Consider the following 16,795-nt stretch of genomic DNA (forward strand, 5'->3'; position numbering starts at 1 on the left):
CAGGGGGAGAGGAGAGAGGGAGACGTGGGAGCGAGCACCACTGCTACCGAGAACCGTGGTGCCATGGCAGCCGGAGCCAGGGACAACACCAGAGATATGGCTGCCTTGGTGACCATAGGTAATCAACTAGCAACCATCACTACAGGAACTGATGTGGACAGTAGTTCTTTCGCTAACACGGCCATGTGTGAGAACAACACAGCTGCCACCCGTTCCATTGTACGCGTTCTAGTGAGGGCGACTGTGAGACGCCACACCAGGGTGAGCTACATCCCTTTGGATGGTTCCCATGACGACGAGAGTGAAGGTGAGGCTGCTACACCGGGGACAGCAGCCCCAGAACTTCTCCTCTGCTCAGAGATGAGCTTTGTGATGTCATCTTCAGTTCTCCTACCCTCCCCGAGTAACAACTGTGGATAACAGTAGTCTCCAATCTGTGAGTAATGATGTCATGTCTGCACATATATACACACTCTCACACACACACACACACGCACGAACACACACACACACACACACTGATAATATGCTCAAAACGTCTCCCTCCCTCTGGCTTTGAAAACACACCTCGGTGGGACGAGAAGACACCCACCTCCTCCGAAAAGATGCCAGTGTTTGGTCAATAGAGTCTGGCTCCCTATCCTCATTGGCTGATGGCTTTTGAACTGGACCTGTGGACTGCTTCATGGTGATGGAGAGAGTACCCCTCTTCTTCCCTTTTGTAAATCAATTGATATGAAAAGCAATGCAGTCACCTCTCTCATGCACTGCCTGATCACTCTTCACTGGGCAGTGAGGACAGTGCTACTTATTTGCCCTTTGACCTCATGAAACCATCCGACCCATCTAGCTCTGCCCCAGGACCATCTATGTGATGTCATATTTTACTAGAAGCCCTTTTAACCAATCAGATTGAACAAGAAATACTTCTCCTCTGCCCTGTCAGAGCTTGTCATGTTGTTTCTGGTGAAACCAGAACTTGAACACAGTTGAAAATCAAAATATTTGAACGAAAAACTGAACTTTAAAAAGAGAAGTAACAATAAGAACAAAAAAGACATGTAGCAGATTTTCTTTTATGTCTGTCTTTTATTTTCTTTCTTATTCAGACCTTTCTCCTCATTCCCTCTTTTTTATTCTCTCAATATATTTCTCTGACTGTATTTAGTGTTTTATCAAAGAGGACGCTGGATGTGGCTAGTGTTGGAAGTGGGAATGATTCAACAGCAGTGCCAAATTTTCACGCAAGAGCTTTTAAACACAATTGGTTTGGAAGTAATTTTTTTTCACTGATCAAGTCCCATCTTTTCTTTCCACGCATGAATGACGCATAATTCACTCTCATGTAAGTGGATCAAGGAGATGATTGGTGCAATATCTGTAATTGGCACTAGATGGCTGCATAATATTCGAATAAGCTTTTGAGACAGTTGTGCAACAGGGTTTCTGGTGAGTTTTAATCATTGTAACTACATGATACAGAGCAAGAGATGTGCAGCTATGAACTTTATTACTTTTATGAAAGTGGCCTGTCAGGATTTATTCAGAAGAACTGAGGGGAATTGCAATCGAGTTGTGTACATTGTTAAAAGCTCTCTTAGTATAACATTTTATGCTGCTACTACAGTGTACTTTGGCAGAGTTTTTAGATGATGGATTATATGAAGCACAATTCCTCATTGTATTTTTCAGACATATGTGCCACAGCTGTAAATGCACAATCTACAGGTCATATGTTTCGCTGATATTCATTCTATTCTATTGGTGTCAATTCATGTTGCTGATCAAATTCACTGTAACCAAGGTTCAAATAACTCAGTACCAAGACACTTGTGCTAAGGAAATGATCTGCTTTGACTATTTCCTTTTAACAAATAGGACTGAATGATATACTGTGAATGTTTAGAGGTGCATATATAGTAGCCGAGACTTCACTGAATGCAGTCAGTGATAACTCCTGTTATCAAGATTATCAGATGACTGTTTGACTCTGAGCAATATTCCCACCTTCAATGTGACAGGGATGCAATGGCACATCTTTTTGCATCAATACACTGTAGTTGTTCCTGTATTTTAAATTGAGATAAATCAAAGTAGGATGTTCCATATCTTGAGTTGTTTTTTTGTAATTGGTGGGATTGATTTAATCTAATTTGGTCAGCAGTAATTCTAATGACTTACCATCATTACTGGACTCACTACTGAACAATTTGATACAAAATGCTACATGTGTAAGAGAGAGTAGTCATTTGTAGCACTGTACCGTCTGTGAGCTGTGCCAAAAGCCATCTACTGTGTATACTGTGCCAGTATTGCAGCGCATACATTTTCCAGTCAGCATATTCACCTCATCTCTCACACTAAGACCAGCCACAGCCCAGCTCTTCTTCTATTGTAGTTGAATGTAGCTTTGACATGATGTAGCAAAAGAACACCTACTTTTAGACTTTGTAGCTTTTTGGATGCTGTTGATAATGGCTAGAAGGAGGTGGGGGGTGGGGTTGACCTGCTATGTGAGGGGCTGTGCGTTGTGTTTGTGCATGTCGTCACAGATCGAAGGGTTAGTCGACCTTCTCACGTTCCCCTTTTTAACTCCTTTTTGCCTTTCAATGAGGCCAGACTGTACCTTTTATCTGCACATGGATTGCTTTTTTCTAAGTCTGCGTGGGGCTATTTTTGAAACAATCTATCTTTGTTTTTAGAGAAATGCTTTTGACGTTTCCCCTCCTTTGGAAAGCCCCAGAATCACTGCATGTTTAGCTGAATGAAATCTCAAAGATTTGTGGTGGGAGGGTTTTTTTTTTTAATTTCTATTTTAAGTTCAAATCTAGCAAATGCTTAGGACCCAGGACAGCCACCTTCCAGAGAGTAAGCTCGCTGTACTCTGCACCCCAGACGTGGAAACATGGGCAACAGTTCGACTGCTTTCTTTGTAGAAGAACAGTTTTTTTTTTTTTCCACCAACTAACAGGGCTTAAACCTGGTATGTCATTGAGCATTATTGATTTCTATTGAGGCGCTAATACTTAAGTCTGTGACTGCATGAACAGAAGTGACTCTTAAAAACCCTCTGCCGTTTTTTTGTTTGTTTAATTTATTTTGTTTTATGCTGAGAAAAAAGAATATATTAAAATATACTATGTTTTTGAGAATGTACCATGTTATACTGTGATTTAACTGAGATATTTTATTGTATTCAAATATCATTTGAATTCTATCATTTATCTATAAAGAAATATATATGTACAAATAAATATATACATATATATACATACAGGTATATATATATATATTAGTTAAGTTTGGTATATTTGGAGGAAGTGTTAGATGAAATAGTTTTAAATGTTTTAGCTTTGTAGCGATTCTAGACACTGAAATCATTTTTGAATTTTGATTCCTCCTATATGACTGTGAAGACATTAGTGCCTGTGACAAAAAAGACAAGTAAAAGTCAAAACTCTCTATTCATCTGTATCTACTATAGCTATCAGTCTGTCACTCCTCTAGTACTACCTAACATTACATTTTTCACATCTGCTGCTTTAACACATCAGTGTGTGTCTCTCTCACGCAGTCTGCTGTCTCTTTTGCTTTCTGCTGCTCTCCTCTGCAGCTCATTTCTCCTGGTTTCCATTAACAAGCCGTAAACATCCTCCTCCCTTACTTTTTTTTTTTTTTTTAGTTAAATAACATGATGACCACATCTCTTTGTTAATTAACCCATGCATTAACCTTTGTTTTTGTTGTTTTTTTATTACTTTGTTCACTTTCATCTGAAGTCAACTCATTTCACCACATCCATCTGTCACTTAGCAAAAAACAGAGACCAGTAGATACTGTGTTCTTGCTCCTTTTGACTGATTGTTGATGATGATGATGATGATGATGATGATCACTTAATTGATTGGTGAAATAATTAATGAACAATGTTACTATTACTGATGTGACTGAAGTGTGTATCTGACGACCACACCACTGTAGCAAGTCTGGGCTGCACCACACCACCAGCGAGCAAGTAGGGCCACAGTTGCTATGGTGTTGCCATGGTATTTTCTTGGCGTTGCCATGGCGTCCTCTGCACCGCCACCACCTGGTGCCTGCTGGGTAATATAGCATAATGTCCTTCACTTTGACCAAAGTAAGGAAGACCAGGGCTTTTTGTCATAGTGTTAATATTTAACTGAGGTGAATGCTAAATAGCCATTTTCACATTCATGAGTACAAAATCTCAACTCAAATATTTTTTTTTGCAATTATGCATTTTTAGATAAAGAATGTAAGAATCATACCTTGTAAAAGCAGTGCTCCAGAGATCACATGTCAGAAAAAATACACGGCTCTTTCTAATGTCGAGAGCAGACCTGGGAAACTGCCAATATACTGCCAAGGTTTCTGCCAAGGGAGCAGGCAGATCTTCTCTGTAATGTTTCAGTAGGTTGGAGATTGGAGAGGGGGGATTCTTGTTTGGACCACTGCTGTAAGATATGGCTAACATATAGTTAATCTGACTCACTAGAGCTCATAGGAAAAAATGTAAAGTCATAAAATCACTAGTTGTGCTTGAAATCGATTGAACAACCATGTTCAGGGATCAATACGAGTTTAAAGTTTAAACTTTTCCTGTGTTTGGATTCGATTTTCAAAAAGAGATGTTAGAAGGTCAGAAGTAAAAAGCAGGCACCAGATAAAAATAATCTAAAAACTCCAGATCCATCTCCCTCAGATGAACCTGAGGGTTTCTGTTCACAACCAGCAGGTCCAAGAGTAACTTGAATCCAGTTCAGGTTAAACATTTCCTATATAAGTTTTTTTCATGTTAGTCTTAGTTTGAAGTGATTTATTTAAACTGGACTCATCAAACAGAATGAAAGCAATTTGCTTTTTGTGCTAAAATGTAGTGTACCTTTTCCCCGAAATAGTGTAATCATATAAATCGCAGAAAAAATATAAGAAAATGGAATCAATACAACATGCTTTCAGTTGAGATGAGGTATGTAACCGTGTGATGAGTGGAAATGGAGATATATCAAAGAGTAGAGAAGTGTGACAACATGCCCTTGGTCTTCCCTGCTGGTCAAAGATCTGCTTTGCTTCCCCTTGTGCAGTACCGACCTCCATAAACAGGGATTGTGAGATATTTTTTACAAATCACTTTGAAAGAGTGCTGAGGGGGAGCATGGCAGTGACATGTCTGCAGTCAGTGCTGATCTAGTCTGGACTGGTGTGGCTTGAAATGGCTATGAGTGAACATGGTGTCGATAACCTAATCTCTAAATCATCAGTTTCTGCTGCTCATGTTATCTCCAAAGTGTTATATCACTGATAGCCGGAAACCAGTCAGAATAGGAATGTATGTTCTTGCCTCCACTTCCTAACCTTGCATGTGTGTGCTTCACTGTCGGCATGTATGTGCACTGCATGCGGCGAGGTCACGAGCATACGGCTGCAGCATGATTCTGTAACCCTCCGCTTGTCTTGTTTTTCATCTGCTGCCATTTCTGAAAAAAAAAAAACGTACATATTCAGCTGTGCATGCATATTTAACACACAATGCACACATCACTCAGGCAATGATCCATATCTTCCACTCACCCTCACTCCGCTGCAGTCTGGAGCATTGCCTCAAGTTGTCTGATCATTTCACACAGGTGCATGTCGGGCTGTGGAAACACTCACACACTGCACACCACAGACACACACCACTTCAATTTCATGAACACGTCTTTCGTGCGAAATTCAGCTTGGACATCTGGCTAACCAAGAAGGTTAAGTACATCGACAGTAACTGTTCTGCTTGTTTGAGTCTTCTGTGTCTCCTGAGTTTGCTGTATAGTCCCTCGCTGTGCTTTGCACTGTCCTGCCTGTTCTGATCCATCAGTTCCTGTTATTCTGTGGTCCTGTTCAATTTGTTGTACGTTGCAGACTTGCTATTGTTTTTGATTTACCTTGTTGTCCTAATATCTGTTTTGATTTGTTTAAATTTTCAGTTCCTTCAAAATGTATGCATCAAACAGTCCAGTCCAGCCTAGTACAGTGTGCTCCAGGCTAGTCTAGTGCCTGAGTTTGTAAGAGATCCCGATGAAGCCTTGAGCTCATCCTCTCTCTCTCTCTCTCTCTCTCTCTCTCTCTCTCTCTCTCTCTCTCTCTCTCTCTCTCTCTCTCCTCCTCTCTCTCTCTCTCTCTCTCTCTCTCTCTCTCTCTCTCTCTCTCTTTCTTCTCTTCTCTCTCTCTCTCTCTCTCTCTCTCTCCCCCCCCCCCCCCCCCCCCCCCCTTTCTCTCTCTCCCCCTCTCTCTCGGCCCGTGACCTGGGAAGTACAAGGTGTGGCTCTCCAGAATTTAAACAGGGTCCTCATTGGCTGAATTCAGCCATGAATTATATCAAGGAAATACAGGAGGATCACACGTTACTCTTGTCAGGTCTTGGGCCCGCATGCTGCACCATGAAAAACTTACCAGTGACAGGGCACATATACCCACAGAAACCAGAGTGTGTGTTTTCAGCTTTGTACAAGGCCCAGTTCTGCTCTAGTAACCTTGCCAACACTACAGGCCTACTTGCGGGTTGCTAAGGCGGGTTGCTATTAGGGTGATGTTGCTCCTAGCCCAGACTGGTCTGGTCTATGCCCTAATTTAAATGTGTTAGTTAATTTGACATTGTCTGTCTGGGGTGGGGCTGGAGGGTCAGTGCTGCACTTACTTCCTGAGAATTGCTTCATAAAATATGATTCTCTTTAATTAATGCCAGTGGTGCTGTGTTTCCTTCCAATTCTTATGTCACAAATGTGATTATAAAAAAAAAAGAGGCTTTGAGATTTTGTTTGTGCAGTGTGGCATTTGTGTGTGTGTGTGTGTGTTTGTGTACATGTGTATATTGTATTTTGTGACACTGTTTTTCATACAGGGGTATTACTCAGTGAGAACTCCTTCAAAGTGAATTTGTGGAGAGCTCAAAGAGGAGTTTCTTTGACAATCTGACAGGCAGTCCTCTACCAAACTGTGTACGGGCATGCGCGCGTGTGTGTACGTTCGTGTGTGCAGGCTTGCTTGTTTGCACATATTTCTCAGAGTTTTCTCGGTTCTTGTCAGACCTCTGCTTTGATCTGGCCAGAGTTGACCCTACGCAGTTCACTTCTCTCGCCTTCAAAAAAGAGCAACACACCTAACACTTTGTCTCAACTCCAAAACTTCATCCAGCAGTGGACAAGGCCGTTCAGTCTCTATCGCAACACAGTTTCTGCTGATCAGGACGGAATTTCAAACAGACCTGACCCCCTCCGTGCGTCTCGCGGAGAAGTCGTTCACAGACTTGCGCATGAAGAGATATTTGCATAGATAATGTTCTGCTTTTCTGTTGTTTTGTTGTGGCTGTTTAAAACTTTATGGACAGAATTCATTATTTCAGGAAGAGAGTCAACTAGGGTGGAAAACAACATGAGCTAGATGAAACTGAATTTAAAATAATTGTGGCTTTCATCATCTTTCTCTCAGAATCTCTTATCTGGTTCTGAAAGTTTAAAATTTATTCATAAATACAGCTCCGCCAAGTATACAAACACATCCAAACAGCACCTGACACATGATATTCTGCAATAGTGTTGAGGGGGTCTTAAATATGTTTTGTTCTGCTCCCTGTGCGCCTGCGATCTGCTAATTAGCCATGCTTTGTCAGTGTGATGGGCTAATGGCTAATTGCATTGTGAGGCCTCTGTGTGTACATGCAGTAATGACTTAACGCTCTAATAAGATTGAGTTACAGGCAGTTGGATGATGAGTGTCCCCAAACACTGATCTGAGGTCAGTGTTATGCTTTTTTTCTCTAATGACTCTGATGGGAGAGCGTAGGGGGTAAACTGATCCTTGATCTCTCCTCTGGGATCGCCATCACTGGCATTGTGTCTCACGGTTTATCTTAAAGCTAGGCTTAGATGCCTGCAGTGATGCGGTTTGCTTTCGAGGATATCAGATGCAGGAACACAGTTTCTATTTCATTAATCATACATCACGTCTTGCGTATGCCGCTCAAATATGCTTTTATCTTGGTGATGTAAAATCTATATAGTCTGTTGATGAATATCTGAACCAGATGTGTCGGTCTTCGCTCAACCTTTTACCCACCTCCTCCTCCTCCTCCTGGTGCTTCAGCACACCCCTTTCCCTGCTCACTTCAGTTTCAGTTACTTCATGGTCACACACACACACACACACACACTCACTCGCAGACATACAGTATAACGACACACACCTGCTCAAGGGATGGTGTGTGAGAATGGAAAGAGTGTGTTGCGTCCCTGCTGAGGTGCAGCAGATTGATCCTGTACTGATCTGCCACCGGCTCCCTGGGGATTTGTAACGCATGTCTGCGGTGCAGGGCTTAACACTCTCTCGTTCCCTCTCTCTCTCTCTCTCTCGTTCGCTCTCTTAGCGTCGTCTCTTGCCATGCAGCGTTCTGGCCTCACGCTCCCGCACCTCTCCACCCTCCATCTTTCTCAGTATTCTGCCAATAACAGGTTTCCTTCGTCTTTCTGTTTTGATTTTCTTTCAGTTGTGTTTCCTCTGACTGACTGTGTCATTTCATCTATACTCTGCCGTACTCCATCACTGGTTATCCTTTCTTTAAAATCACTCTGTCTCCCCAGTGGGTTCCTCTTTCCACAGCATTCATTGATGATTCCTTCATTGTCACTGCTCTTTTGTAACTCTGCCTTTTTTGATAATATGCATGTGTAGAATTGTCTGTGCACACTGATGTGCGGTGAATATTGTGTAATTTTATCCTTTATTCCTATTTTTCATATCCACATGTGTATTTCTGCACACACATTTCTCAGCCATGTACAGTACATGTGGAAAGAGTGTTGTGTTTCTCTTTTATCGTGTGTGCAGCGCTGCAGGGTTCTACAACTCATCAGCTTGATCTCTGAAGTTGAAGAAAAAAAATACATCCAAGCATCCTTTCATCTTGCAGTTTTTTTTTCTTTTCTTTTTTCCCACAGACACACAGCCAATCTCTGCCTTTCTCCATTTTCACATGAGCCACACTGGACCAAGATCAGGGACAAATGAGCTAACTGACCCACAGCTGATACCACACCGTTTGTTCGTGTGTGTGTGTGTGTGTGTGTGTGTGTGTGTGTGTGTGTGTGTGTGTGTGTGTGTGTGTGTGTGTGTGTGTGTGTGTGTGAGTGACAGAGAGACAATATCTGCAGAAATGTGCGCCTTTTGTTTCGCTTGCCTGTGTTGCTGTGCGTTTCAATGCTATCATGTTTGCATGCTTTTTTTCCACCGTCCCAAACAGCGTTTGTTGTAGTCCGCGGTTATTTGATTCCTTATGATGCTAATGAGCAAAGACTATGTTTACACAGCAATGCAAATATCATTTTTTAATGCAAATTTGTCCTCTTATTTTGATTTACCAGCAGCTCTGTGTGTGCTCAAACTCCGGCTATTATCCACACTGAAACAGACATATTTTCTGTTGTTGCTCTTCACTCTGCTCATGCTAAAACACTTCCTGAACACAAAACTGAACACAGGAATTGACCATGTCACCATAATATGTAGATAAGGGCTGTAAATATATTCTAGATGAATTAATTGCTTGTTTTTTAATGAGGTGAAAGTGGTCGCCTCAGTTTTCCAGTGCCTGCGGTCATATCTTAAAGTGCCTTGTTAGTCTGAAAAACAGTCCAAAACTCATTGCTGTTTCATTTGCATAACGATATGACAGAGGGAAAGCAGCAAAGCCATTTATTTGAGAAGCTTTTCATACTGTTTGCTTTAGCTTGAGAAATTAAATGATCTATTGTCAAAATAGTTGCTGACTATTTTTCAGTGGATGAACTGAACAATTAGTGGAATAATCATTCCAGCACCAACCTAAATGTCTATTTTCTTTTGCTTTATTTGTGCACAATTGGTGTTTTCAGCAAAGGGATTTGTTTGTCAGTAAGTCCTGGGAGTTAGAATGAAAAAATTGGAAGAATGAATAGCCCCGAATTAAAGAGAACAGTCTCTGGAAATTGACCAGTAACAACAAAACCTGAGTTCATTGTGGAGTGTGGTCAGTGCATTTAAAGAAACCCCAACATCTAGGACACAATAATTATTCACGTGACATCCTTGTTTGCCTCGGTGTGCCTGTGCCTGTGTAATGACACTTGCCCAAAGGGAATTTATCCTCGAAAACTGGAATGAAGATTAAGATATCCTCAGACTTCACCTTGTTCTCCTCTTGCCTGATTATCACATCACCCCGCTTACCCTGAATCTCTTGCCCTCGTACTTTCATCCTTCCCCTTGAGCACATTCTGTTCACAGCCTCCTCTGCCTCCCTGCAGCAGTAGGAAAGCTTTTGCTGCTCACAGCTGAAGCTTTGACTCCTTGTTAGTATTTTGTACATACTGTGAATAGTAATATGTTTCGGCACACACGCCTGCTTGACTCATGCTACAGATGACCAACTGGCTTGGCCACAGTCCTAAAGTCATTACGCTCAAGGCCTCCAACTCAGCCGTCACCCGGTGAGGGCTGAATCTGCCAAGTTGTTTTTCCTCATTAGAATAAAGACTACACTAGGAAAAAAAAATGTTAATTCTTTTAATATTCAGAGAAGATGAATAATGATGTTGTTGATAGCAGCTCAGATCAGTGTTTCAACAGATTGCATGTCGCTTGGTTTGTAAAATGTGTTGGTCTTCGTAGCGACCCTGCAGATAATCATTGGAACCATTGAACTGAGGAGAATTCACTGAAGGCGAGCCTATCACCATCTCTGGAAGCTCTACTCTAATTTTCAAAGTACCACAATAACCCAGCTCCTTTATTTACACCAGCGTGTCAAGGTAGTAACACCTGTGTGTTTATGCTGTTTCCATAAATGTGTCTCACTACAGTCTCAAAGGGAATGATGGATAAGTGACCAAAGGAAAATGGCCAGCCTGTTAAAAGCAACACAAATAGACTATCAGAGACATACCTCAAAGCAAATAAATGGCTTTTGCACCTGGAATAGCAAACTGCAGCACAGCCAAAAATCACCATAAGACAAGCATAAAAAACACACTGTAATGCCATTCATTATAACGGCATTACATTCTGAATGTGACAAAAAAGTAATGCATCAGGCTGCGGTGAAGCAGGGCCGTAAATGGGGAAAACAATGTCTCACCTATTGTAAATGCTGAAGAAATGCCAAACAGGATATCACTCACAAGCTCAAACGACGGCAGCAGGATCCCGCTCATAAAGTCTTCTGTAATTATGCAGTTCTGACATTCATTCAGCCATAAATTTGTTTGTTCTGCATTTGCTATAGATAAATAGAACAACATACTATTCTTTGAAATATTTTCACAGGAAAACCCAAGCTGAGTTACGTTGTTTTAAAAATGAAGTCATCTTCTGCTGTCTCTTTTCATCTTCTTCTTTTTTGCTTTCTCGTCACAGTACAGAATCAGTGAGAGAATATGTTCCAAGCTATCAGAGAATAATGTTTTGGTGCTGAATGAACTATGTCGTAGTTTACAATGCTTTGAGGCACAGGCAGATACTATATTTTGACAGCTGGTTTCTTCTCACTGCACCAGTATGAAGATGAAGAAACTTATTTGGGCTGTGTTAAAACAAATATTTAATTCATAAAAGACACTTGTGAAAATCCCTCACCCATAAAACCTAATTATTGAGTTACAAAAACTACAGTGGACTGTAAAAGCACACACCAACACATCATCTCAGATATAATTGTGATTCAAAGGTAATCCACTCCTGCATGTATTCAGAGCAGCCAGGCTTGTTCAGAGCTCTGTGTCAAATCCTGATGTGAAAGTCAAACAGCATATATTAAAAGGCAAACATGAACCTCAAACAGACAGCTGTAAACTCTTATCATTGTTGTGCCACTGCGCTGCATTCTGTAGTCTGTCATGTCGTCGACAGGCTGAAAGAGTGCACATCAACAACTACCGTTACAAAGACGATGATTTGCACAAACATAATGATGCAATGAAATTCTTGCACGTTATCGTAGCAGGTTTGACCACCACAGGTCTGTATTATGTAACAACCTACCAGCCTTCAGACTAGCATGTCTGCAGTCATTATTTATAGATTCAAACAGTTATTCTGAACACATTTTTTAAAGTGAACTTCATCCCAAATCCTGACATCAACGAAAATGTGGAACTTAGCAAGACTCTAAAGTATACATGCCACATGCGATCAGCACAGAGTCAATAGCGTGACTTTCATTAGAGCAGTGAAGGTTGCAGTCTTGCTCTGTGTGATGTGTCTTGTCTGGCCTGCCAGTGAAGTAGCTTTAATTACTGTAGGAGGAACATCGATTTTATAACCCCTGCAATAAAACTAATTCAGCTGCATGGGGGCAAGTGCAGAAAGAGGTGAGGTAGATTCACCATTTCACCACCCTGAAAGTCTCACCCCTAAAGATGGGGCAAACATGACACATCATTAGATCTAAGTGTAAGACGCCTCGCTTTCTTAGATGTTTGCATGTTTTACCTGACAGAGTTAATGTGAGGTCCGCCGCAGTCTGGATTCGTCCATATGGCTTCCTGCGTTCGCTGTATTTGTTGTTGCAATGAGAGGCAGGTCAGCAGTCAAATAAATATGGAAAGCAGGCTTGTTTGCTTCAGCTCTGCGAGTTTGTAGGCCATGTTGACAGACCCTAATCGCCTGCCAAACGTCTCATCTGACTGTCGTGGCGGTTTGCTGGTCTCTTCCAAAAAACACAGCGGACCACTCTTCATTAAAAAATTAAAGCAAATAGGAGCGTTCCCCAACAGAAAACCAATACAGGCAAACACAGCCAATTTGGTTCAGAGGAGACAAATTTAACGGGGAGATATGATTACCTCAGACACTGCTTCTCCCCTGATTTCACAAACAACAGTTAGGCAAGTCAATTTACTTTAATTTCATTGGAAGAGAATGCCAGCAAGCCAGCCAGGTTGAAGTCGGTGCTTGATGCGAGCGAGCACTCGTTAGACGATAATGGATGCATGTAATTGGCAAAGTGCTGATTGCTCCCCCCCAAAAAAGATTCTATCGGAGGAGAATTTTCTGTTTCATTAAACCATGGTCAGAAATAATAAGATGGCCATCTGCAGACTGAGAAGGGAACAGAGACAGCGTGAGCGAGTGCAAGGGAAGTAATTGAGAAAAAGATTGTGCTTTCTGGGTGAGTCTCTGTCATTGATTTGTCATCATTTTTTTCTACGGTCACACGTCTCCCATATATTTCCTTTTGTCTTTAGTCCTTGCTGTGTTTTATGACATTTTCCCCTTTGCTTTTAATCACACTGTCCAAATCTATGTGTTTTTCACACCGCCGTGTGAGGACGTCTTCTTGGTTTACAGCCTTAATGTATCATTGGCTCGCTGCGCACCAGCTCGCTTTTATGGCCCGAGATCAAACACTGTAAAGCATGCTTGGATAGGCATGCAAAAGCACACTAATACAGACACTTTAGAGCCACAAGTGCTTGCTCAACACGCCACATGGAGAGGGGGCATTGTGCGCCGTTTATGTGTTTAGTTTTCAATGCACTGATTACTGAAGAGAGCACGGTCTGCAGCTCATATTTTCGTGCCGCTGACTCTCTTTCTCTCACTCTCTCTCTATATACAAGGACATCTTTCTCATTTATTTGTAACAACCGAGCAAAAACATGACTCATCCGAGATAAGACCGATGAAGACTGTGAGTCTTATGGGCCAGAAAATGAAGACACTGAGGGCAGCTCTACAGAGGACAGGCCGTGTGGCGCGCTGCACGGAGGAAAGCCCCTATCATTTCCAATCAGCTGCTGGTTCTGCATGACTAATGCTGAAACGACATATATCATTGTCAGATAGAGCATGTTCACACAGCTGTTTTTTTTTTTTTTTTTTTTTTCAAATAGACATGATGATAGCCTCCAACACTCTCACACACACACACACACACACACACTATTGTGCACGTTAGCTCACTCTTATCTTGCTGCCTGACACCATTTTGCTCTCTAACAATCTTGCTAATTATAATTGTTAATTAATTCTCTGCCAGTGTCCTCATCAGGAGACTAATAACCTACATTTCCATTAATTAGACCTTCAACCCTTCGCTCCCTCTCTCAGTCTCCCTGTCCCATTCCAATCCACCCCTTCATCCCCTGCCTGCCTGCCTCTGGGCTCCCGCCTGCTGCTCTCCTCTCCCAGGATCATCCATGGACCGCATGCACACATGGACTGTGATTAATTGTGTGCGCATGTATTTGTGTTCACAACATTGTGGGGACACGCATTTGTTCACGCTGTCAAACTATGATGACTCAACTCCCATTTGGGGGTGAAAGAGCTGGAAGTGTTGCTGCTGCAGAGGTGGTTTAATGTCTCTGGGAACATGTCTATTTGATTTTTTTTTTTTTTTTTTTTTTTTTTTGTTGCTGAGAGTCAAATGTAAAGAAGAACGCCACTTCTGACATCTGAAGAGTAAACAGGAAACTGAGCATGAACATAGGAAAATAGGGGAGGCAGCTACCCCGGCTCTCTAAATACACATCCACCTACCTGCTCCTCTGAAGCTCGCTCATTAGCATGTCGTCTTCGTCCAAGCCTGCGCTGGTTGCCTGGCGACTTGACCTATCAAAAAAGCAGAAAATCGCTTTTTTACACTTGGTTTGTCGAATGCAAACAACTTTTAACGTTTCAAAAGCCTACAAGGTTTGAAGCTGGTGATTTTCGCCCCTATCAGACAAAGCCAGGCTTGTGGTTTGCCGCTGTTTGCAGTGTTTTTGCCAAGCCAGGCCAGCCAGCTCCTTGGTCCAGCTCCTTTCGCTCCATACAGACATGAGAGTGGTGTCAATTTTCTCTTCTGACTCTCGACAAGAAAGTGAATATCTGCCGAAATGTCACACTGTTCCCTAGAGGTTTGAGTGGCAGTTCATGTGAATAAATGTAACTGTATCCCTGAACAACACTGACAGCATTTTTCACCTCAAAGAAAGATAAAGTCTTGGAAAGATTTTGTCCTTTGGACCTTTACATTAGTGTTGCACATCCCACCATCTGTGTTTCTCATTGATGGATGAACAATCCATCTTGTGGTTTCTGCTTTTCAGTGATATAAAAAAAAAAACAGGGACTGAAGGATAAAAAGCAGTTTAGTGGCTCGTCGTAAATGTTCATCCAGAACGTACCCAGTGGTAACATATTGACCCCCTCTGCTTAACGCCCCCCCCCCCCCCCCCCCCAAATCCCAAAAGGTCACGAGTCGTCACTTAGACAGCCTGTATTCAACCGAAAGATCAAGATCAAGTGAAATTTTGCCCTTTTGCTCTTCAGGGGGTGTCTGTCCTCTTTCAGCTTGTGTCTGGACACCTGTGATACTCCCTGACTGGTGGATATTTAAGTACATGCTCATATAGAAACCGCTGTTTTGGTCTATACATAACCTCATCTCATGGAAAACACTTTGTATGTTGTCATACTTCGAACATCATTTCGGCCAGAGGAAATCCAGTGTCCGTGGGCACCAGGTTGCGAACAGCCCTCAAGACATGTTATGAAAATAGTGGCCAGTAAAAACAAGATGATTGAAAAGATTTACAAATGTGTTCATTTATTTAAATCTGTGTTCATCATTTTTAATTATATCGCTCCGCTACTGCAGTGAATTATTGTAAATAACTTACTGAGTCTCTTCGCATACGAGAACATTTACTGTCATTAAGAACCAGACGACTTGAGTTATTGGATGCATTTCATATTCATTTGTACTTTTGAAGTAGCACTGACTTTCAGAAAGGCCAATAACCTCCGATTTAAAATACTGTTTCGCTTGTTTCTTAATTTTCATATAAAAAAATATAGCAGCAGAATTTTCAGTCTGGGTGTGTTGAGGTTAATCCGTCCTTCTGTATGACAAGTGTGTGTGTGTGTGTGTGTGTGTGTGTGTGTGTGTGTGTCCTTGACAGAATGTTGTAAATCAATGGACAGACAGCCTCTCTCTCTCTCTCTCTCTCTCTCTCTCTCTCACACAGAGACTACTCTTCCCATCAGGCTTAGCTGACCTGGTTTCGGTGCAGAGTGGAGCAGTGTTATCATGTCACCACTCGCTCTGATCTATGGTTGAAATGCTGTGACCACCCTGCAGAACACATTAACACAGCCGTTTGACTTACAGGTCCGTTGGTGCTGCTTCAGTTGTTTGGATTTGCTGCGGCTTCCACTTTCCTTCACACATCATGTTTTTGCCTAACCAGTTATTTGTTGAACATTCTGTTTCTGAAGCTCTCTGCCCGTCCTCCATGCTCCTTCCCTTCCCTCTCGTCCCTTCCTTGCCTTCGTCTGGCACGAGAGGAAGTGAGAGACAGTTGGCACTTGCTTGTCCAAACTGTATTGGCGGTGGCAAAATGGCAGCTTCTGTCTCATCCGTCCTCCTTCCTCTACCTCCCTCACCCTCTCCTGAGAGAAGTAACCCAGATTTTAAAATGAATCGCTGCCTATTCCCCTCAATCTTTCTCCTCTCCCTCTTCCTCTATTTTTTTCTGGCTCTCTTTCTTTCTCTCTCTCTCTCTCTCTCTCTTTCTTGCTCCATCTCTCGTCCTCTTCCTAGTAAAAACAGAATCAATCTTGGAAAGAGAATACCACCTCTCTATCTCGTCCTCCTCCTCACCCTGCCTGTGGGTTAACGGATATATACCACTTCACTTCTCTTTCTTTGGTTCCTAGAAAGCTTGAGTCATTCAAACCGCGCGTTGCTAACTCATTTTGTTGAGAGTAAGTTTGACTT

This window comes from Salarias fasciatus, chromosome 11, assembly GCF_902148845.1.
Source record: "Salarias fasciatus chromosome 11, fSalaFa1.1, whole genome shotgun sequence".
NCBI classification, from domain to species: Eukaryota; Metazoa; Chordata; class Actinopteri; order Blenniiformes; family Blenniidae; genus Salarias; species Salarias fasciatus.